The 24,984-nt window shown below is 44.9% G+C and overlaps 1 pseudogene; it reads right to left on the bottom strand.

Annotated features, from left to right (window-relative positions):
• Nucleotides 1–1,015: 1,015 nt before the first annotated feature.
• LOC136322663 (cyclin-dependent kinase 16 pseudogene) lies at nucleotides 1,016–24,796 on the bottom strand (annotated as a pseudogene).
• Between the last annotated feature and the right edge of the window lie 188 nt (nucleotides 24,797–24,984).

Below are 24,984 nucleotides of genomic sequence, written 5' to 3'. Positions count from 1 at the left end.
GATGAGAGATGAGAGCATCAATCATCAGTTTTTCGTTGCGACACCTTAGTTGTTCATTGATTGCTCTCTCATGTGCCTTGACCATGGGCCTTCAGCAGACCAAGCAACCCATTTTGCTTGAGCCTGTGACCTTGGGTACAAGCTGGTGAACTTTTTACTCAAGCCAGATGAACCTGCGCTTAAACTGGCGACCTTGGAGTCTTGAACCTGGGTCCTCCGCATCCCAGTCCGACGCTCTATCCACTGCACCACCGCCTGGTCAGGCTGTTCTCTTTATTTATGAATCTGGTTCTGTTGTGCTTGTTTGTTTTTGTAGAGTCCACATATAAGTGAATCATGGGCATTTGTCTTCCTCTGTCTGACTTATTTCACTCAGCCCAGTACCTTCAAGGTCCATCCACGTTGTTGCAGATGACAAGATTTTATCATTTAAAGTAATTGTTCATAGATTTGTATTTATTGCCATCTTATTATTTTATTTTTTATTTTTTCTTCTTCTTAAAGAAGACCCTTTCATATTTCTTTAATACTGGTTTGGTGGTAATGAACTTCGTTAGCTTTTTCCTTTCTGGGAAGCTCTTTATTTGTCCTTAGGTTCTAAATGATAGCTCTGCTGGGTAGAGTCATCTTGGTTGTAGGTCCTTGCTTTTCGTCACTTTTGACTATTACTTGCCAATCCCTTTTGGCCTGTGAAGTTTCTGTTAAGGAATCAGTTGACGACAGTCTTTTGGGTGCTCCCTTGTTAACAACTAACTCCTTTTTTCTTGATGTTTTTAAGATTCTCTCTTTGTCTTTAACCTGTGGCTTCTTTTTTGTTTGTTTTTTGAAGGTGTGATGAGAGCTTTGTTAGAACCCAGTAGACAGGCCAATGGTCAGATTTTTGGACAGGCATCAGGGAGCATGTGGGCATGAATCAGGTAGGCAGGCAGGAAGCAGGGAGGATGCAGTTGAGGGCTGTCCTTTGAGGGGTGTGGCATCCCTCCAGCCACTGCCTGCTGGGGTCTTGTTCTGTGGCTTAGAACTTGGTGTATACCACATGGAAAGCTGTCTTGCCTGAGTCAGGCATTGACAAAGAGTGAAGGCTGGCCTCCTCTTGTAGCTGGATCTCCTTTAGTGCAAATAGGGAAGTATTGCAGGAAGTTTGTGTGTCTGCTCCCCCTGACTGTAGAAGAATGGGTATTTCATAACATTCTCTTCCCAGACCCAATAGCGACCTTTAGACTGCAGCAGTTTGGTGAGGAGATCAGTCCCATTGCTATCAAGTTAGGATGCGTGGCTCAAAAGTGCCTTGGCATGGTACTTGGGGTAGTTGTATGTCTTGAACTCTTCATTGAGCAGGATGCCTGGCCATTTTTTCTGTTGGGATTCCTAAGATACAGAAGATGAAGTGTAGCTGTTCCTCCAATATGGAGCCCAGGAAGAGACTCACATAGAAAATGCAATCCACAGCCCACGTGTCAATCTGAGTGGAGTAGATTGTTGACCTGAGCAGGATGTTGAGGGGCTGGTACAACAGTGTCACCACCTCATTGGAGTAGGGTCTTTGTTGGAATTGACTTGGCCTGGGCCAGGCCAAAGTTGGCCAGCTTGAGCTCTCCTCTCTCTCCCTGTTTCTCTTTTAAAAAAATTTATTGATTGATTTGAGAGAGAGAGAGAGAGAGGAGGGGGGGGGGAGAGAAATATTGACTTCTTTTCTTTTCTTTTTTTTTTTTGTATTTTTTGTATTTTTCCAAAGTTGGAAACGGGGAGGCAGTCAGACAGACTCCCACATGCACCCGACCGGGATCCACCCGGCATGCCCATCTTGGGGCGTCGCTCTGCCGCAATCAGAGCCATTCTAGTAGTGCCTGAGGCAGAGGCCACAGAGCCATTCTCAGCGCCTGGGCAAACTTTGCTCCAATGGACCCTTGGCTGTGGGAGGGGAAGAGAGAGACAGAGAGAAAGGAGAGGGGGGAGGTGGAGAAGCAGAAGGGCGCTTCTCCTGTGTGCCCTGGTCAGGAATCAAACCCGGGACTCCTGCACGCCAGGCCGACGCTCTACCACTGAGCCAACTGGCCAGGGCCTTGACTTATTTTCTACTTATTTATGCATTCATTGGTTGATTCTTATATGTGTCCTGATTAGGCATTGAACCTGCAACCTTGGCATATCAGGATGATGTTCTAACCAACTGAGCTGTCTGGCCAAGGCCTCTCTTTTCTTGTTGATGAGCAAGTTCTGGGGCTGGAGGTCCTGGCACAGCATCTTCTGCCAGTGGCAGTAGGCCAGGCCATGGACCAGCTTGTGCAGGAACAATTTCATATTGTGCATGTTAATGATGTTCCCCATAGTCATCTTTCTTATTACTTCAGGTTCTTGTCCAAGTACTCAAAGACAAGTGTAAAGGACTGTGTGAATAGTGCATGCCCTGATTGGCGTGTTTGAGGTCCCTGAGCAGGAATACTTCCTGAATGATGGTGCAGGGTGCCCACTCTTCATGTTCCAGTCTGCTCTCCCGGAGTGCCCCAAGGTTGTCTCTGAACTTGCCTTTGTCCTTGTAAATGGTGGCATAAGTACTCTTGCCCAGCTTGTCCAGTGTGATGTAGGTCTCCAGTTTCCCAAAGCCAATCTTGAACAGGCTGACATGGTGGAAGTGGTGACTGAGGGGCTTGTCAAAGATGGGGCTATTGAAGGTCAGATTCTCAAAGTAGCCCTCCGGCAGCCGGATGTCAGCTGGTTGCGACAGGTGCTTGTTGCTCTCCTAAGTGGAGATCTTGTATGGGGGATTGTTGCGCATGTGCGCCCTGACTGGTGACTGCACCTGATTTGAGGATGTGGCTGAAACCTGGTCACTTTCCCCATCAGAGTCCGTCTGCTAGGCCTTGTGTACAATCTCCGGTGCAGAGCTGAGTGGTCCCCATCCAGAGCAGGGTTCCCTAGGGGTGGCATGGATGGGGACCTCTCCCAGGTCACTGGTACTCCCACTGCCTCTCTCTTCCAGGCCAATCTGTTCCGTGATTTCTTCGATTATTTCAGCTAGAAATGACTATGTATACACATACATATTTATATATATATTTATTCCTCCCACTCATAAATATTTTATATCACTTCATTTATATCTTACTAAGTACCTCAGTTTCTTTTTATTAGTCCATGTTTTGTTTTCAATAAAGCTTTAAACATTTCCTATAAGAATGCATTATATCTTTTGTTATGTTTATTCTGATTTAGAAGCTATTATGAATAGGATTTTTAAAAACATAACTTAAATTTTCAAAATATTGCTTGCTGTACTATAGATGCTCTGTGGAGTGTTATGTATTGATAATAGTTTAGTTCTTTTTTCCTTTCCAGGTTTTGTACCACCTCTACCATTTTCCCGTCTTACTGAGTTAGCTAAGACTTTTATAATATTGAGTAGAAGCAATCATGGCAGTCATCTTTATTCTGTTCTTTCCTTTAAAGAGAATGTTTCTAGTATTTTACTGTTTGTTTGTTTTTCACTGTGAAATGTTAGCAGTTAGCTACATAAGGTTGTCCCTTTTTATTTCTGTTTTGCTAAGAGGTTTTAAAAAAAGTTATGACTTGAATTTTCTCAAATGCTTTTCTGCATACATTGAGGTTTTTTTTTTTTTTTTTTAGTTTGTTAATGCGGTGACCTACTTTAATAGATTTTCTAATGTTAAATCATTCTTGCCTTCCTGAGCTAAACCCTATTTGATTGTGACATACTATATTTGATTTTGAGATGCAAATTTTCCTTTGTGGAATTGGAATATGTTTTATAGTCAGTGACATCTCCTAATTGCTCTTGTTTTAATTTGGTCACCTGAAATTCCTTAGTGTTTTGGTTTACAACCATTTGAGGACCATTTAAAGAAGGGCTATAAATCTTGATTGGTGCCTGAAAATGTTTAGGTGCTATCTTCTAGTAAGTTTAAGAAAAATTCAGCATCAAAACTTTCAGAATGTGCCTCAGTGACTTAGAGGAAAATGCCAGAGAGAATGGTTGAAACTCTATTATGAACTGTTATACTATTACCTCTTGATAGTGTGAAGGAATATCAAAAACTCTGAGTTGTAAAGTGATTCAGAAGAGTTAAGACTGTAAATGTGAAGATCATGCCTAATTATGTTTATGTTTTTCTTGTTATGAATGTATAAGAATGATAGTTGAGGCCCTGGCCGGTTGGCTCAGTGGTAGAGCGTCGGCCTGGCGTGCAGAAGTCCCGGGTTCGATTCCTGGCCATGGCATACAGGAGAAGCGCCCATCTGCTTCTCCACCCTCCCCCTCTCTTTCCTCTCTGTCTCTCTCTTCCCCTCCCGCAGCCAAGCTCCGTTGGAGCAAAGGATGGCCCGGGCGCTGGGGATGGCTCCATGGCCTCTACCCCAGGCGCTAGAGTGGCTCTGGTTGCAGCAGAGCAACGCCCCAGATGGGCAGAGCATTGCCCCCTGGTGGGCGTGATGGGTGGATCCCAGTTGGGCGCATGTGGGAGTCTGTCTGACTGCCTCCCCGTTTCCAGCTTCAGAAAAATACACATACACACACACAAAAAAAGAATGATAGTTGATAACAGCCTGTATAAATAAGCCTAAAAACCTTCTTCAGTAACTATAAAATAAAATAAAAAATAAAATAAAATGTATGAGCCCTGTCCAGTTGGCTAAGTGGATAGAACATCAGCCTGGCATATGGACTTCGACATCCTGGGTTCAATTCCCCCTATCAGGGCACATAAGAGAAGCGACCATCTGCTTCTCTTCCCCTCCATCTCCCCTTTCTCTCCCTCTTCCCCTCCTATAGCCAGTGGCCTGATTGGTTCAAGCGTTGGCCTTGGGCGCTGAGGATAGCTTGGTTGATTCAGCATCAGCCCCAGACAGAGGTTGGTGGGTGGGGTGCATGCAGGAGTTTATTTCACTCTCTCCCCTCCTTTCACTTGAAAAACAAAACAAAACACAAAACCTATAAATGATAAGGTCCTGGCCTGGTAGCTCATTTGGTTAGAATGTAATTGACATGCCAAGTTTGCAGGTTTGATCCCGTAGGTTAGAGCACAGACAAGAATCAACCAATGAATGTATAAATAAATGGAACAACAAATCGATGTCTCTCTCTCTCTTTCTCACAAGAAATAAAATTTTTTTAAAAATGTATGAATGATACAAAAGCATTATGTTATGGTTGAAGTGATAGCATTTTTCTTTCTCAGTATATAAAGTAATAGTGTCTTATAATCAGTGACATTTTCAATTTGATGAAATACAAATATTGATCATCTTAAGACCTATGCAACTTACGACCATTCAACTTTACGACCACAAGCACTAGCCACGACTGCTCCGTGTCTGGCAGCGCAAGCGTTGCCCAGCTGGGCATACGACAGTGCGGACCAGCTTCCGGCAGCACTACCATCTCCACGTGCACCATTTCAACTGTTATCCCAGACTCGGTACAGCAATTTGTGTTTTGTGTCTTGGATATTTTTCATCAAACCCCTCCCAAGATGTCTACCAAGAGGAAATTGTCTTTGCAAATATTAAACCAGTTGTATTGGTAATGCAGTGTTTTACTTAAACCTGACGAATGTAAAAATAAGAAACAAAATGGTGTAGAGATGATACAAATGGCATAAAATGAACGAAGAAAATTATGATATATAACAATAATGAAAGAAAATTATGATAAAATATGACTTAAAGATTTTTATAACATCATTTCACAGTACTGTATGTATAGTGTATGTATAGCCTACTCAACTTACGAACAAATCGTGTTACGACTGGCCTGTCGGAACCAATCGTGGTTGTAAGTTGAGCACTAACTGTAGTGTATTTTTATACTTGCTGGAGGATGCTAATATTTCTCTTTTTTTGTATGTGTTCATAAATGGAATTGGTCTTACAATATTACTTGTTCTATCCTTACGTAATTTTTCTATCAGTGATACTCTAGCCCAGGGGTCGGGAACCTTTTTGGCTGAGAGAGCCATGAACGCCACATATTTTAAAATGTAATTCTGTGAGAGCCATACAATGACCTGTGTACATTACACATTAGCCAATAAAAATTTGGTGTTGTCACAGAGGACAACTGTGATTGGCTCCAGCCACCCGCAACCATGAATATGAGCAGTAGGAAATGAATGGATTGTAATACATGAGAATGTTTTATATTTTTAATGTTATTATTTTTTTTATTAAAGATTTGTCTGTGAGCCAGATGCAGCCATCAAAAGAGCCACATCTGGCTCGAGAGCCATAGGTTCCTGACCCCTGCTCTGGCCTTATAGAATGAATTGGGGAGTTAATCCTCTTTTTCTTTTCTTTTTTCTTTAAATTTTGTATTTATTGATTTTAGCCAGAGAGAAAGGGGGAGAGAGAAAGAGAAGGAGAGAGGGAGGAACATCTGTTCCTGTATGTGCGCTGATTGGGGATTGAACCAGCAACCTTAGTGCTTCAGGCTGATGTTCTAACCAACAGAGCTATCCTGCCAGGGCATCCTCTTTTTCTTTTCTTTGGAATAGTTTGTGTAAGATGAGTGTTAAATTTTACTTGACAGCTATGTCTTGGTCTAGCAATGTTTTTAAATGGGAGGGCTAGATTTTTGACTACTGATTCAGTTTTCTTATTGCTTAGATCTTGAGTTTTCTATTTATTCCCTTTTGGGTCTGTTTTGATCATTTATATTTTTCTAGAAGCCCTCTACAAAATACTGCTTTTTTTTTCTTAAAGTCAAAGTTTTGTATTACTCTAGTGCAGGGGTAGTCAACCTTTTTATACCTACTGCCCACTTTTGTATCGCTGTTAGTAGTAAAATTTTCTAACTGCCTACTGGTTCCCCAGTAATGGTAATTTATAAAGTAGGGAAGTAACTTTACTTTTTAAAATTTACAGAGCAGAGTTACAGCAAGTTAAAGCATATAATAATAATTACTTACCAAGTACTTTATGTCGGATTTTTGCTACGTTTGGCAGAATAAATCTTTATAAAACAACTTATTGTAGTTAAATCTATTTTTTTTTTTTTTTTGCATTTTTCTGAAGCTGGAAACAGGGAGAGACAGTCAGACAGACTCCCACATGCACCTGATCGGGATCCACCCAGCACGCCCACCAGGGGGCGATGCTCTGCCCATCATGGGCGTCGCCATGTTGTGACCAGAGCCACTCTAGCACCTGAGGCAGAGGCCACAGAGCCATCCCCAGCGCCCGGGCCATCTTTGCTCCAATGGAGCCTTGGCTGCGGGAGGGGAAGAGAGAGACAGAGAGGAAGGCGCGGCGGAGGGGTGGAGAAGCAAATGGGCGCTTCTTCTGTGTGCCCTGGCCGGGAATCGAACCCGGGTCCTCCGCACGCTAAGCCGACGCTCTACCGCTGAGCCAACCGACCAGGGCTTAAATCTATCTTTTTATTTATACTTTGGTTGCTCTGCTACCACCCACCATGAAAGCTGGAACGCCCACTAGTGGGTGGTAGGGACCAGGTTGACTACCACTGCTCTAGTGGTACTCACTCTTTTTGGTATGGGGGGCTGTAGGGTTGGCAGTTGAGAGAGGATAATATTTTTCTAGTATATCTTTTCATATCCTCTTATGTTTGTTTTTAGGTTTTAAGTATGCCTCTAAAAAGTCAATACTAGATATTTATTTATTAGTTTTAAAAATCCAGTTAAACATTTTTTCTTCTTCTTTTCCAAGTGAGAAGAAGGGAGATATACAGACTCCTGCATGCATCCTGACCGGGATCCACCTGGTAACCCTTGTCTGGGGCCATGCTTACAACCCAGCTATTTTTAGTGCCTAAAGCAGAGGCTCCATGGAGCCCTCCTCAGTGCCTGGGTCCAATGCACTGGAACCAATTGAGTGACTGACTGCATGAGGGGAAGAGAGGGAGAGAGAAAGAGAGAGAAGAGAGAAGGGGGAGGGGGAGGGGTGGAGAAGCAAATGGTCACTTCTCCTGTGTGCCCCGACGGGAATCAAACCCAGGACATCCACACGATGGGGACCATGCTCTACCGCTGAGCCAACCAGCCAGGGCCTCCAAGTTTAATTAATTTTTTAATGATTCTTGATATATTGAATTTATTTTTACTGTATAATTTTGATACTTTCTGCTTACCCCTCTTTTTTTATTATATTCCCTATACTGTACTTTATATCCCTGTGACTATCTATCAATAGTACTTCTTTTTTTAAATTTTTTATTTATTGATTTTAGAGAGTGAGGAAGTGGGGAGAGAGAGAGGGAAACATTGGTTCGTTTCTGAATGTGCCCTGGGCAACCTTTGTATATACTGGTCAGGGAATGCTTACTCCTCTTTTTTATGCTTTTTCTCCTTTTACTATCTTTTATTGAATTGATCCAATTTTAAAATTTAATCCATTACTTCTCTTTTTCCTCTCCTAGTTTGGAAATAGTATCTCTTATTTTCACTTTAACAAGAATTTTGTGTGTTTTTTTTTAAATGAGAGGAGGAGAAATAGCCTCTTGCATGCACCCTGACCCGGATCCATCCAGAAACCTCCATCTGGGGCCGAGTCTCAAATCGACTGAGCTATCCTCAGCTCCTGAGGCCAATGCTCGAACCAATCAGGCCACTGGCTATGTGGGGGGAAGAGTGAGAGAAATGGGAAGTGAGAAGGGCAGAGAAGCAGATGGTCACTTCTCTTGTATGCCCTCACCGGAAGTCAAACCCAGGACATCAACACACTGGGCCGAAGCTCTGTCCACTGAGCCAACTAGCCAAGGCCTACTTCAAGAATTTTAACTTACATAGTTAATATGGTAATTATTCTCTGCTTCTACCTAATAATACAAAGTTTAAAAACAGTTTAATATACCCTGACTGGGTGAGGTGATGGTGCAGTGAATGGAGCATTGGCCTGGGACGCTGAGGACCTAGGTTCGAAACCCTGAGGTTGCTGGCTTGAGCCCTGACTCATCTAGTTTGAGTGAGGGCTCACCAGCTTGAGCTCGGGGTCGCCGGTTTGAGTGTGGGATTATAGACACGACCCCATGGTCGCTGATTTAAGCCCAAAGGCTGCTGGCTTGAAGCTCCAGTCACTGGCTTGGCTGTAGTCCTCTCCACCCCTGTCAAGGCACTTATGAGAAAGCAATCAGTGAACAGCTAAGGTGCCGCAACTATGAGTTGATGCTTCTCATCTCCCTCTCCCTTCCTGTTTGTCCTCCCCCTTTCTCGCTTAAAAAAACCAAAACAGTTTAATATAATCATTCCCTTTTGTTTCACGTTTCCTTCAATATATTACTTTCATTTTATCTTTTACATCCCCTAAATTAGTTATAATAATTTTTTTTGTTATATATAGCTAGGTTTGTTTTTTTTTACATTTTTCACATATTTATCCATTTGTTCACCATTCTTTCTTTTAACTGTCTTCTTTCCACTGGGCTCACGTTCTTTCTTTCTCAAGTATATCTGTAGTCCTGGTGCGTAGCTATTCTCATTTTGCTTCCCCCAGAAAGTCTTAATTGCCCTCTCCTGGGTGGTCATTTAGCTAGGTGGTGAATCTGAGTTAACAGTTATTTTCTCTCAGTACTTTGAAAATATTATTCCGTTGTTTTCTGCTGTTGTATATGACTTATAATACGGTAGCATTGCCAAATTCCCCTCCATGGGGGAGGGTATACCAGTTTGCACTCTCATAAGCAATTTATAGAGCATGGGACCCATTTTTACCTTTTTAAAAACTCAGGTAGTATACATTATTGATCCGCATCTGAGCCCTATGCAGCCTGGGGCTTCGGTTTCGTGTAGGAGCTCTGAAAGAGCAAGTTTCCTTACTACCGATATTTCACTTGGCAGGTGGGTCGAGTTTGTCTCGCCACATGGAAAGGTGGCTTTTCTAGGGCCCCTGTGTGAGGGCCTTCCCTCGAGTGTGGCTGTTTCTGTGTGGGCATTAAAAGCTTAACACCTAGACTAGATTTTATATCTAGTTTTCTTATTTTTCCAGTCTTCTACAGTTCACCTGTAGAGTTTACCACTGCGTTTTGTTTTTTTCCTCTTGAGAAAAATCTTTCTCTAATTTAACTTCAGCCATTTGGTTTTTTTTTGTTTTGTTTTTGGCAATTTATTGATTTTTAAAAATTGTATAAAATATACAGAACATAAAATTTACCTTTTTAACCATTGAAAGTATGTACTGTGTAGTAGAATTAGGTATATGCACGTTGATGTGCAACCATTACCACTGTTCATCTTGAGAACTTTTTTTTTTTTTGTATTTTTCTGAAGCTGGAAACGGGGAGGCAGTCAGACAGACTCCCGCATGTGCCCGACCGGGATCCACCCGGCAAGCCCACCAGGGGGCGATGCTCTGCCCATCTGGGGTGTCACTCCGTCACGACCAGAGCCACTCTAGCGCCTGAGGCAGAGGCCAAGGAGTCATCCCCAGTGCCCGGGCCATCTTTTTTGCTCCAATGGAGCCTCGGCTGCGGGAGGGGAAGAGAGAGACAGAGAGGAAGGAGAGGGGGAGGGGTGGAGAAGCAGAAGGACGCCTCTCCTATGTGCCCTGGCTGGGAATCAAACTCAGGACTCCTGCACGCCAGGCCGACGCTCTATCACTGAGCCAACCGGCCAAGGCTCAAGAACTTTTTTTCTTTCAAAACTAAAACTTTTTACCCATTAAACTTTAATGCCCCATTCTCCTCTCCCATCTTCTGTCAAATGACATTCCACTTTCTGTTTCTATGAGTTTGACTATTGAGTAGAATCACATAGTGTTTGTCACTGGCTTATTTGACTTAGCATAATGCCTTCAACGTTCATCCATGTTCATCCATGTGGCAAGTGTTTGAATTTTCTCTTTAAGACTGGATATATTCCATTGTATGTTTATACCACATTTTATCTCTCTATCCATCTGTTGATGGGCATTTGGATGGCTTCTACTGTTTGGCAATAGTGAGTAATGCTGCTATCAGTATGTGTGTATAAATGTCTATTTACATCCCTGCTTTCACATTTTTCAGTATGTACCCAGAATTGGGATTGTTGGATCATATGGTAATCTGTGTTTAAATTTTTAAGGAACCACCATACATTTTACATATCTACTGGCAGTGCAGAAGGGTTCTAATTTCTCTGCATCCTTACCAACACTTCTTTTCTATGTTTTTGATAATAGCTATCCAAACGAGTATGAAGTAGTATCTCAGAATGAGCCATGTAGTTTCAAACATGCTGCATTTTATCTGGTATTTTCCTGTTTGTGAATTGAGTGTGAGGTGGAAGTTTGTCCGCATTAGCTAAACCTGCCATGTGTTATAACTGTCAGACATATCTTTTTTTTTTTTTTTTTACAGAGACAGAGAGAGAGTCAGAGAGAGGGATAGATAGGGACAGACAGACAGGAACGGAAAGATGAGAAGCATCAATCATTAGTTTTTTGTTGCGCGTTGCGACACCTTAGTTGTTCATTGATTGCTTTCTCATATGTGCCTTGACCGCGGGCCTTCAGCAGATCAAGTAACCCCTTGCTCGAGCCAGCAACCTTGGGCTCAAGCTGGTGAGCTTTGCCCAAACCAGATGAGCCCGCACTCAAGCTGGCGACCTTGGGGTCTCGAACCTGGGTCCTTCCGCATCCCAATCCAACGCTCTATCCCCTGCGCCACTGCCTGGTCAGGCAGACCTATCTATTTTTAATGTAAATTGTTTAACTAATTTTCTCATTTGTAAAAACTTCATGACAGCTCTCTTAGAAATGAAAAAAGACTTTATCTTAAGTTTGTTTTCTAAATCCCTCAGTTTCGGTTAAAATATTGTGGGCCAGGAATCGTTATCCCCCTGTCTGTCATTTTCCTAACAGTTTGTTTCTTACTTGTCTTTTTTACAGCCCTTTTTAGAACAATAACTATTTTTTTGAGATCACTTTATTGGTGCCATTACTATCATTTTCTTTTGATCCTGATTGATAGTCATACATTACTACCCTTCTAGCCTCCCACACCACCACTACCGTCCCAGGGTTTTGGCTCTTTAACATAATTCAGTTTAATATCTCTAAGTATTAAGGCCTTGTAACAATCCATTCACTCTTCCTTTACAGCTGTCTATGTAATTGTCAAAGAGATCTAGGGGAACAAGGATACACTCATTAAGGACATTACCACTGACTCTATAAATAGTCTTGCTTTCTTTATCCTGTTCTATATTGAGGTCTTTAAGTTTATCAACGAGGAAATCAAGTGCCTCATTAATTAGGTTTTATCCTCAATCATGCCTTTCCTGACCAGATGTTTAAGCTATATAGGAAAGAGACAGAGAGGGGAAACTGAAAGATGAATGTTTTAGTGTTTAAAAGAACAGTGGTTTAGTACCTGACTGGGTGGCGCAGTGGATATAGCATCGGCCTGGGATGCTGAGGACCCAGGTTCGAAACCCCAAGGTTACCAGTTTGAATGTGGGTTGCTAGCTTGAGCATGGGTTCATAGACATGACCCCATGGGCGCTGGTTTGAGCCCAAGGTTGCTGCCTTGAGTCCAGAGTTGCTAGTGTGAGCACTCGTTCTGCTGGAACCCCCCAGTCAAGGGACATATGAAAAAGCAATCAATGAACAACTAAAGGACCACAACAAAGAATTGATGCTTCTTATCTCTCTCCCTTCCTGTCCGTCTGTCCCTGCCTGTCCTTATCTGCCCCTCTCATTCTCTCACTCTCAAAAGAAAAAAACAAAACAAAACAGTAGATTAATGCTTTAGTGAGAAGCAAACATATGCTGCCAAGCAATTTGTAAAGGTTGCCATGCAACATAGACTTGATTGTTGATTCTTGATAATACTGCTCTTTAGTTATTTCATAAATATTAGCCTTTTTTTTTAGAAAGGAGACTTGGGCACCTGAGTTGGAGCCTTTACTGGGGGTCATATATTTGAGGACAGAGAAGGGAAGTATCAGAGCGCGGTATTTCCCTAGAGCCCACAGATGGTATGAATGGTTTTCTGTGACTTGACTTGCCATGTCTTCATGCTCAGTAGAGTCCTTGACACTACAGGACTGAGCTGATGACAGTTACAATGAGTGATGACCACAGTCTTCTCTGTTCTGAGACTTTCACAACATTTCTCAATCGCTTAGTCCAAGAATCAGCTGGCATAGCCCTATGTCTGCTCATTGCCTGGGCCAGGATGGAGCCAAGTGTCTTGTTGGACAAATAGCCTGTGGGCCTGAATCTGGCTCTCGTCCATGCCTTGTAGATTAATCTAGATGTGGAGGTTGAGGAACAGGTTTGGGCCATATGCTTGCCTGGCAGGTGCTTCACAATAGCTCAAGATTCATAGCATAAGGCTTGAAAGCAGTGTGATTAAAGTGATCTTTCCTACTGCCTCTTACTCCTGTAGCCCTGAAACTATACACAAGGGCCAGTTTGTAAAATCATATATACATAGCACATATATACAGACAATAGGGTAGCAATAGCCAGAGGGAAAGCGGGGTAGAACTTAATGGGAGGGGGAAAAGGAGGAGGGAACTGGGGGTGGAAAGAAAAAATAAACACAAGGGCCAGTTTTTATGTAGTGTTTGTCCCTGGGTGTGCTGTTGGCATAGCGAGGCATCATTCATTGTGTAGACCGGTAGTTTTATAGAGAATTTATAATTATACAACATCAGGGTGGTTAATTCTTTCAAGGACCAGCATGAAATTTCCAGTGGACTGGTACTGCTCTGTGGACTGGCGATTAAAAACCATTGGTGTAGATTGTTCCATCCATTGTAGGATATTTAATATTCCTCGCGTTCTGTACTAAAGGCCAGTATAGCCTCATTCCTTGTGACAGCCAGGAATACTGCTGCATTTTGAGATGTCCTTTGGATGTACCACTGAAGGTAGCTTTGTTCAGCAATCTACCCATTTGTATATTATTGTTGTATTACCTGGCTCTTTGTCTTTACAAAACTTCAGCCTCAAGAAGTATTCTACCCTACCTTACCCCTAGTCCAGGTCAGAGAATTTGATGGACTCTCCTGTGGGAAGGGAAACCCCTTCTGTTATGGAGTTGTCTTTGTGAAGTGGGATTGTGCTGGCTCTGGAGCCATAGTGCATGGGATCATATTCCATCTCTGCCATTTATTAGCTGTGTGACCTGGGGCCAGCCTATCTGATAGGACTGTTGGGAGGATAAGTTAGTATGTGAAATTGCTTCACACATTTGGGCCCATACTTTGTGCTTAACAAGCATTTATATTACCATCAATGGTACACATGAGAGGTTAGTGGTGCAGTCTGTGACATAAGTTGAGTAAAATCAACTAGTGACAAGAACCCTGCCAGCTTCTGGGTCTACCCTGGGAGCTAAAGAAGTGTTATCATTGCTTTGATTGTGAAACCAGGATTTTGCTGCCTGGAGGCAGATTGGTGCTTGAGTCTGTACTCAATGACTGTGTGATTTTCTGTACCCTCTTTTGACATACAGGGGGTTCTTGGGTTATGACAGTCACGACATATGACGTTTCGAATTTGCTACACTCACTCCCATAAAAACTTAAAAAAAACTGAGAAGTGAGTATTTCGACTTATGCCGTTAGCATTGTACTTACAAACTACTTGGGCAAAGTAGTTTGGTTGCGTGTGGTATATGAGTGAGGGAGTTGGCGTCCCTCAATACGCTTACCTATGCCATTTTTGGCTTAGTTGTGTTTTTTTTTTTTTGTATTTTTTCTGAAGCTGGAAACGGGGAGAGACAGTCAGACAGATTGCCGCATGCGCCGGACCGGGATCCACCCGGAACGCCCACCAGGGGTGACGCTCTGCCCACCAGGGGGCGATGCTCTGCCCCTCCGGGGCGTCGCTCTGCCGTGACCAGAGCCACTCTAGCGCCTGGGGCAGAGGCCAAGGAGCCATCCCCAGCGCCCGGGCCATCTTTGCTCCAATGGAGCCTTGGCTGCGGGAGGGGAAGAGAGAGACAGAGAGGAAGGAGGGGGTGGGGGTGGAGAAGCAAATGGGTGCTTCTCCTATGTGCCCTGGCCGGGAATCGAACCCGGGTCCACCGCACGCCAGGCCGACGCTCTACCGCTGAGCCAACCGGCCAGGGCCGTGTTTTTATGTTCTAGATTAGCATTTTACAACTGTGTTAGGATAGGTAAGTGACTTAGGCTAGGCTAGGGTATGTTTGGATTTACACCCAAATTCAGGTCACATCACTGTAGTAGGAACAGAACTGTGTCGTAACCCGAGGACCCCTGTAATATACTCTCAATCCTTACTCAAGACTGTGACTGATGAAACTTGAGCAGTTTTAATAGGGTGAGGGGACTAATGCTGCTGAAAAGCCGCAAGGCTTGTAAGCCATTTTGCCCACAGTTCAGAGAAGATACTTCTGCTTAAGCGCTGCAATGACATGAACTGAAAGGCCTTTGCTGTCACTCCAAATTAAACCCTCTAGAGATGCAGGCTTGCCTTACATATACACATAGGTAAGCTAAAGGAGTGTGGTTTCAGGGCACTGAGACTATCCTGACACTCGATCCTTCCTCCCTCCTGTGGCTAAAATTCTAATATTAGCATTTACTTTTTTTTTTTTGGTAATAAGCATTATTTACTTTCTGAGGTTTTGTTTTAAATGCAAGTGTGCAGAAAAATGTCAACATAGAAGGCCTGACTCCTATCCTTTGAAAGGCCTAATTTCAAACTTGGTTCTTGGTGGCATCTGGTAACTTGGAGTTCTGGAGTGTTCCCACTACCCTAGCTGATAAAAGTGGCTCACCATGCCTGAGCTAAGTTGTTAACAATACAGCTTTATGCTAAATATTTGCTTTCATTTTGGGAACATGGAATTTGGGTACATGTCATGCATCAGGTGCCTACATGACTTGCCTCTCAAAAAAAATCCTGGGCAGCCTGACCAGGCGGTGGCACAGTGAATAGAGCATCGGACTGGGATGTGGAGGACCCAGGGTCGAGACCCCGAGGTCACCAGCTTGAGTGCGGGCTCAACTGGTTTGAGCAAGGCTCACCAGCTTGAGCCCAAGGTTGCTGGCTCGAGCAAGGGGTCACTCAGTCTGCTATAGTCCTGCCCCCCCCCCAAGGCACATCTGAGAAATCAATCAATGAACAACTAAGGAACTGCAACGAAGAATTGATGTTTCTCATCTCTCTCCGTTCCTGTCTGTCTGTCCCTATCTGTCCCCTCTCTGACTCTCTCTGTCTCTGCCAAAAAACAAAACAAAACAAAACAAAAACAAAACAAACAAAAAAACCCTGGGCACTGGAGTTCTAATGAACTTCTCTGTTTGGTAACATTTTACACCTGTTGTCACAATTTGTTGCTGAGGAAATTAAGAGCATCCTGTCTGACTCCACTGAGAGAGGACTCTTGAAAACCTGCACTTGGTTTCTTCTGGACTTAATCTCATGCACCTTTCCCATTGCTGATTTTGCTTTGTATCTTCTCTCTGTGTAAATTATTACCATGAGTATGACTGTATGCTGAGTCCTTTGAGACTTCTTAGTGAATCATTGAACTTGGGGATGGTCTTGGGGACCTCCAACACAATAATATTCTTTTCATTTTTTTAAGAGAAAGAGAGAGGAAGGGAGAGAGAGAGGAGAAGCATCAACTCATAGTTGCATCACTTTAGTTGTTCACTGATTGCTTCTCATATGTGCCTTAACTGTGGGGCTCCAGCCAAGCCAGTGTCTCCTTGCTCAAGCTAATGATCTTGGGCTCAAGCCAGTGACCTTTGGGCTCAAACCAGCAACGATGGGATCATGTCGATGATCCCACACTCAAATCGGCAACTCCTTGCTCAAGCTGGTAAGCCTATGCTCAAGCCAGATGAGCCTGTGCTCAAGCCAGTGACTTCGGGGTTTCAAACCTGGTTTCTCAGCGTCCCAGGTTGACTATCCACTGTGCCACCACTGGTCAGATTACAATAATATTCTTGACATCTTGAGAAAACTACAGAACAATATCTAAGCAAAAATCTTCAATAAAATACTAGCTAGCTGAATCCAACATCATAGAAAACAGATTATACATTATAACAAGGAGGATTTATTTTAGAAATGAAAGGTTGTTTTAACATCCAAAATTCAATTAATATAATGTACTATATCAATATAATTAAGAACAAAACCCACATAATCATCTCAATAAAAACACAAAAATCACTTACAAAATTCATGATACAGTTCAGTAAACTTAGACTAGAAGGAAGCTTCCTTAACCTGATAAAAGACATCTACAAAAACCCCACAGGAAGTATCATAGTTAATGGTGAAAGCCTGAATGTTTTCCACGTAAATCAGGAACAAAGAAGGATGTTCACTGCTAGCTTTTTCATCAGCATAGTACTACTAGAAGCGTTAGCTAGTGCTGTCAGACGAGGAAGGAGATAGACAGTACCCATATTAGAAAGAAAGAAGTAAAACTGTCTTTATTTACAAACACCATTATCTAGTACCTAGAAAATTCTAAGGGATTAATAAACACAGTTTTCCCTAGAGAAGAGTACATTGTGAAGTTTGCATGAGAATGAGTTTCAGAGACTTTTTTCTGGGAGCCCTGAGGAAGCCGGGCCCCTTGGGACTTGGACTGTGGAGATATTAAATGGGAAATAAAAATTTGTCTGCTGCCTGGTATGTGGTTAATTTATCTACTAGAGTGCATAAGTAAGGAGGAAGACAATTAGCTCTGATGTGCATCCCTAAGATAAGAACAGGGGGTGTAGATGTTGGCTGTTTTGAACCCTAATGCTTGTGCCTTCTCATGAATTATTGAGAGTAAACAAGGCAAAGGGATGGGAGGAGCAGGAATATTGGAGTTATATTCAAGTTTGAATCCTGCTTCTTTCCCTTACTTAGCTCTCGGGTTTGGGGCATCCTGTTAGCCTCAGTGTGCAATGGAGATGGTGTTAATAATTACCATCTCTGTTACGACGTGCATTTTACTGCTAGAGACCAAGATCAGGAATAGTGATAAGTTAAGCAGTATAGAAGTTTATTTCTTCCTCACGTTCAGAGACAGGGAGACCAGGCTTCCTCCGTATCATCTGGGAACCAGGACCCCAATTTTTTTGTTCCACTATTTTAGCACACGATTTTCATCCTCAGAATTCCCTTTATGATCGGTGATGTTTGCTGGAACTTCAACCATTATATCTGAGTTCTGAGCAGAACAAAGGAAGAAAGGGCCAAAGGGCCCACCTCAGGAGTCTTTTCCTTTGATGCAGCTTTTCCAGAAGTCCCACACGATGACTTCCTCTACATTTTGTTAGCCACAGCTTAGTCTGATGGCTATACCTAATTGCAATAGAGGCTTTCAATGTAGTCTTTCGTTAGACACATTGGCACTTGAGATAAAACCCAGTTTCTCATGCTGTGGAGGGAGGGAATTGTGACACTGGATAGGCAAAGCACTCTCAGCCACATTCCCCCGCTGAGCCGATGGAAGGGCTCCGTGATGCAAGGCATGAAAACCCCAAGCAGGGAGCAGGATCTCAGTAGTGTCCTTCCCCACCCCTCTCTTAAGCTCTCTCACGTGCTTTAATCAGGAGTAAGATGAATATCCCTTATGGGGCTGAGTGCAGGGTGTATGTGATGGGGGTGCTAACCAAGGGACCCTTCCAAGGCTAGTGTCTTTCCCATGACTGAATGCTTGGTTCAGCGCTTGCAGCTTCATAGGTGCCCATTAATGTTTTTGGATGAATGAAAAATCATGGCATTTGGAGTCAGGCAAACCTTGTATTTGAATCTTGTCTTTGTCTCATTCTAGTAATCCCTTAACTGCTTGATTCTCAGTGGTTAATAAATTAGGGATGATGAGGCCCTGGCTGGTTGGCTCAGCTGTAGAGCGTTGGCCTGGCGTGCGGGGGACCCGGGTTCGATTCCCGGACGGGGCACATAGGAGAAGCGCCCATTTGTTCTCCACCCCCCCTCCTTCCTCTCTGTCTCTCTCTTCCCCTCCCGCAGCCAAGGCTCCATTGGAGCAAAGATGGCCCGGGCGCTGGGGATGGCTCCTTGGCCTCTGCCCCAGGCGCTAGAGTGGCTCTGGTCGCGGCAGAGCGACACCCAGGAGGGGCAGAGCATCATCCCCTGGTGGGCAGAGCGTCGCCCCTGGTGGGTGTGCCGGGTGGATCCCAGTCGGGCGCAGGCGGGAGTCTGTCTGACTGTCTCTCCCCGTTTCCAGCTTCGGAAAAATACAAAAAAAAAAAAAAAAAAAAAATTAGGGATGATGATAGTACCTACTTTATAGTCATTAAGAGGATCAAATAGGAAAGCACTTTGTACTGAATGGATAACATCACCACTGAATTGTATGGAGAGAAAAATAGTATGGGAGGCAAACTGTCCCCTGAGCTTCCCACCCCCTTGCTCAGTCTGCTTCTCTTCAAGCCATCTTTGACCAGGTTCCTGTCCCCAGCATCCCATGTGGCTATGAGCATGGGTTCTGAAGCCAGCCTGCCTGGGTCGAGTCTCAGCTCTGTCACTTAACTGGCTGACTCTTTGAGTAAGTTATCTACCTGCCCTATGCTTCCGTTTCTTCATCTATAAAATGGGGATCATAATAGTACCCACCTCATAGGGTTATTGGGAAGATGAAGAGACTTAACATAAAGTTTTCAGAACAGCGCCTGGAACATGGTGTTTGCTGCTGTTATTATATGGCATTCTCCTCGCTGCTTCCTTTGTCTGCATTTTCTGTTCTTGTCTTCTTCCCCATTGAAATTCAAGTCCTCTTGTCTCTCATGAACAATGCAGCAGCCCTTCCTCAGTCCCTGCAGCCTTCTAGTCAGTCTCCCTCACCATCCCACTTCTCTTTGGTGATGTCCCCGTGGATGACAAATAGTTTGCTACCCCCTTCTTGTCCTTATAGACCCTTAAGCAGCAGCAGAGCATGGGCCTGGGAGTGGGGCTGCTGCTGCGGTGGGCACAGGAGGATACTCTTGTCAGAGGGGTCTCCTGTCTGTCTGGCCCCACCCCCTGCAGTGGCCTAAGAGGCTCTCCGTTACAGCCCGCCCTCTTCACTCCAGCCACATCGGCCTCCCTACTGTTCCTCTTGTCCGGCTGGTTCTGTTGTGGGGACTTTGCTTTTCTCTCAGCCTGGAATACTGTCCCCAAATCCTTGCATGATTTACTTGCTCACTTAATTTACATTTTCCTTTTTATTTTTATTGGTTTATTTTTGTATTTTTCTGAAGCTGGAAACGGGGAGAGACAGTCAGACAGACTCCCGCATGCGCCCGACCGGGATCCACCCGGCACGCCCACCAGGGGGCGATGCTCTGCCCCTCCGGGGCGTCGCTCTGCTGTGACCAGAGCCACTCTAGCGCCTGGGGCAGAGGCCAAGGAGCCATCCCCAGCGCCCGGGCCATCTTTGCTCCAGTGGAGCCTCGGCTGCAGGAGGGGAAGAGAGAGACAGAGAGGAAGGGGGGGGGGTGGAGAAGCAAATGGGCGCTTCTCCTATGTGCCCTGGCCGGGAATCGAACCCGGGTCCCCCGCACGCCAGGCCGACTCTCTACCGCTGAGCCAACCGGCCAGGGCCTACATTTTCCTTTTTAAAAATTACCCTGTTTTATATCCTCTGCTTTCTTTTACTTTGGACTGCTTATCACCACCTGAGATTTAAAAAGTAAAATTCTGATTTGTTCATCGTTCATCTCCCCTGAACTAAAATGGAGGATGGTGGGTTTCTGTCCCCAGCTGAGTCATCCATGTCTACAGCAGTTCCTGGCTCATGATAAGAGCTTTTGTTGATTGAGTGAATGCTGGTTAATGCCCACCTTGGGACACTTTCTCTGACTGTTTTCTCTTGTGACTTCTGGGGTGGGGTTGGGTGGGTTGGGGTAGGAGAGGCTGGTTGTCACCTGGTGGCCTTCAACAGCAAGGCTTTGAGATGCTGTTCTAGGACCCTGTCTTGAATGATCCCTACTCTCTCCTCTCCTGGCCCTGGGTCATCTGCTCACGTAATCAAAGATAGTTACAGTCAGTTTACAAAGCAACTTCATATACTTGTCTCCTTAATTTTTCAGTGATCATAATTCAGGGAGGCAAAGTTCACTTTATTCTAACTCTAGCAGAGTTGAGTGCAGTTAAAACTGGCCACTTTGTGGTTCCAGAAGGTAGGAGACCAGGCCACCTGTTGGTGGGAAAGTGTTGGTAGGTTTTCAAGCCCTGGTGGTTGAATTACATGGACTTTATGATCCTTTCAAGCCTAGAGGTTTATGATTTTTCAATCCTTATCTTCCCCACGAGAATACTAAGGCTCAGACACATTGAAAGACTTGCTCAAGGTGGACATCTGGGGAAAGGGACATTTGGATGAGACTCAGAAAATATCCGAAAGCAAGATCTACAAAAGCTCTTCAGCCCATCAGATTTGCACAGAGTGGCTGGCTCTTCCACACTCCTTTCTGCATGGGGACACAGGGTTCAGAATCCAGGTACAAGCTATCTCATCCTCAGGGCTGGTCCAAGTGCTGCCCGTCAGTCTGGCCACGGAGGAGACGGGGTTCAAGGACTCCCTTCTCCAGCTCAGGCAGCCTCTCCTGGCCCAGAGCCTGCACAGGGCCCGGCCTGCTCCAACCCTTCCCAGCCCCTAGATTTTGCTGCAAGCTATTAAGGGCCCCCATCTGCACATCTCTCATTAATTAAAAAATGCTACAAACCATCTGTTTGAAAGAAAGCTTCAGAGGGGCTGCTTGCCAGAGGCAGCATTCTTTCATACCTCTCAGCTTTAATTGAAAATGTATTTTTAGAATAAAACCCAGGTTCATAAACCCTTCTTGCTGCTGGTGGCAGTGAGGGTGGAGGGGGTGAGCCCTAGTGAGCCCATGGGTGACCAAGACTCTGGAGTCTGGGGCAGTGCTGTTGGGCAGAATTTAGGAGCATTGCTTTGGGTGGCTTATCAGAGAGGGTAAAGACACAGGCTGTGGTGCACAAGGGGAGAGAGGAGCAAATATAAAAGTTGGTGGCTAGAGGGACAAGGACAGAGGGCCAGGGGTGGCACAGCATAGAGGTACATGCCTTAGGCATAGGGTAGTAAGAGTTAGAAACTGTGAGCCAAACCGAAAATACAAGGCTAGAGTGTTCCGAAAGGAAAATTTATTTTAAAAGTTCCTGGTTGCAGGCAGACTGAGATCAACAGAGGGTGTCAGCCCAAGCTGTGGGAGGGAGCCTTAGATATAGGGATCGCTGCAGGCACTTGCTGGCAGGGGATTGGGTGCACCTGGACTTGCCCAGATTAGCATATCTTGGTTTTTTGCCTTTGGACATAGACTGTCTCCCTTTCCAAACCCTCAGGTCCCTCCAATGGCCTTGTCTCAAGGACATTTCCCAGAACCTTCCCATGATGGGGAAAGTTGCTTAAGGGGAGGGGGAGGTTGGGTGAGGGAAATTTCAGTTTAAAGAGGCTTTGGATTTAAAAGAGCCCTGAACCTAAACCTAACAGGTAGACAGGAGCACAAAGTGTCTTCTAACTTTGCACTGACTTACTATGGGCCAGGGCCACTCCCCCAAGTTAGTTACTTCCCCTCCCTTCGATAATGGAGTCAGGATGGGTTCTTGCTTTCTACAATGGGTGTTTGTAAAGCCAGTAACCATGGCCACCGTTACAGCCTCCTGGCCCATGCAGGTTCGCATTAAATTCGGACAGACCGTAATGAAACAATGGAGCCAAGAACTGGTGGGCCATTACCTTTAATCCTAGTTTGCACAGGGCAGGCAAGTAAAAACACACACTGGGCTCCAAAATCCACTCTTCAGTACTCACACAGTTTACTGACTCATCCAAGTTTCTTAGGATCAAAGGTTTCTAGCTCACCAGCCTTATTCACCTCTGTTTCCCATCTCCTTCTCTCTGCACAAACTGGCTTCTCCTTCAACACTCCACCATCTTGGCTGCTTCTCCTCTCCTCTACGTGGCCTTTATCTTCTCTCCTTTCTCTGCTCTCTCCTCTAATGCTAATCTCAGGAACCAAGAGAGAGCAAGCTTCTGGTCTGCCTCATTTTATAGTGCAGAAATCAAAACCTTTAATCCAATATACAAACAAGGAAGTCTCTGGTACAAAGTCACTAATCTGAGGCATAATGGGATTCCTTATAAGAGTGCACCACCCCACATCATGCAATCAGTCAAGGGTGTGGGGAAAAGCTTAATCTTAAAACTAAGCCTTAGGCTATAACGACCCTGCCTGCTTACAGCCTGTCCCCCACACTCACTGCAAACTATAAGTGAGCAAACATATATATCATATGTACAAACTTATTTGACCAACATTCCACCCCTTATTCCTGCACAAGGAAATTAGGCACATTACACAAATTACAACAACAGCACAAATCATACAGTTTCAACAATTACAAAGGTACATTTCACCAGTCTCTGAGCACTTTGCCAAAAGCACAAAATGTCCTTGGCCTTCTTTCTAGCTGTTGGGCAGATAAAATATATTTTGTTAAAGATGGCGCTGCCCACATGGAAGTTGTCACCCAGGTGATATTAATGTGTGTTGGGGGTGGGCTGAAGGCAGGCAGGATCCTTGTAGCCTGGGGCTTGGTTTTAGGACTAAGCCTTCCCCACCCTTTTTGATGTGGGGTGGTACAATCCCATCATGCCCCAGATAAGTGACTTTGTATGATATTAGACACTTCTCTATTTTGTATATTGGATTAAAGGTTTGGATTTCTACACTATAAAATGGGAGCAGAACGAGAGCTTGCTCTCTTAGTTCCTGAGATTATCATTAGAGGAGAGAGCAGAGAAAGGCCACGTGGAGGCCAGGAGAAGCAGCCAAGATGGCAGAGTGTTGAGTGAGAAGCCAGTTTGTGCAGAGTTTGTGCAGGGAGAAGGAAGGAGATGGGGAACAGAGGTGAATAAGTCTGGTGAGCTAGAAACCTTTGATTCTAGGAAACTCGGATAAGTCAGTAGCTTTGTGAGCACTGAATGAGTGGGTTTTGGAGCCCAGTGTGTGTTTTACTTGCCCGCCGGGTGCAAGCTAGGATTAAAGATGATGGCCCACCAGTTTTTGGCTCCGTTGTTTCTTTACCGACTGTCTGAATCCAATGCGAACCTGCACGGGCCAGGCAGCTGTGATGGTGGCCGTGGCAACTGGCTTTACACTAGCCGTTTGAAAATCTTCCCAGGGCAGGGGAAGGGCCTCTAGCAAAGCCGCCCCCCACCCCCATCAGAGTATTTCACATGGTCCAAAATCCGTAAGTCTATCCAACAAAGGAGCCCACTCTGGTTGTAGTCCAGGAATCAGTCCAAGCACGTGGGGCCTCAGCCATCCCCCTCATTCCTGCAATCCTGGCAGGTCTTACACTGTCCCAAGGAGGAGCACATGGCAATGAGAGTCAGCATTTCCATCTCTACTCCAGAGAGCATGATGGCATTCACCCCTATGTCTCAAAAATCGCAGACCTACCAGGGGTGTAGTAGGTACTCCTTGCTGCTGGGCTCTCGTCTTCTGGAGACTGCAGATTGCAACTCCAGACTGATTCTCCTCATCCTCCAAAGAGGAACTGAAAACACCAGCTCCCGCTGCCGGGCTTGAGCCCCGGGCCACCACCTTCTGCTCTGCGGGCCTTGCAGCCCAGCTCCAGCCTCAGCCCCAGCCTCTCGCCGCTGCTGGCTCTCCACAATGTCCAGGGCAAGCTGTAACTCACAAACCTGTGATTCCTTCTCCAGCGGCTGCTCCATTTCTAAGCAAATCTCATGAAGCTGGTCGGCCTCCTTCTTCGATGCTTGCTCCAGCTCCAGGGTCGGCATCTCTTTCTCCCACATTTGCTCCAGCTCCTCCCACTGCTTGGTTTTCAGGTCCCAGGCAGCCTCTTCCACAGAGCTCTCGGTTTCCTCACGCATGGCTGTAAAAGTCAGCCAGCCTACAGCCCCCAAAAGGACAGACATGGAGAACCATAACAGCAGCCAGTCCTCTACTCCACCACTCAAAGGTGGTGGTGGCTCCTTGCCTATCTGTATTGAATCCTGCCACAGACTGTGCCAAATGTAAAGCCAGTAGCCACGGCCAACATCACAGCCGCCTGGCCCAT

Source organism: Saccopteryx bilineata, chromosome 2, assembly GCF_036850765.1.
Source record: "Saccopteryx bilineata isolate mSacBil1 chromosome 2, mSacBil1_pri_phased_curated, whole genome shotgun sequence".
Taxonomy (NCBI): domain Eukaryota; kingdom Metazoa; phylum Chordata; class Mammalia; order Chiroptera; family Emballonuridae; genus Saccopteryx; species Saccopteryx bilineata.
Note: the sequence above shows the minus strand (reverse complement) of the source record. Positions and strands in the feature narration are given on the sequence as shown.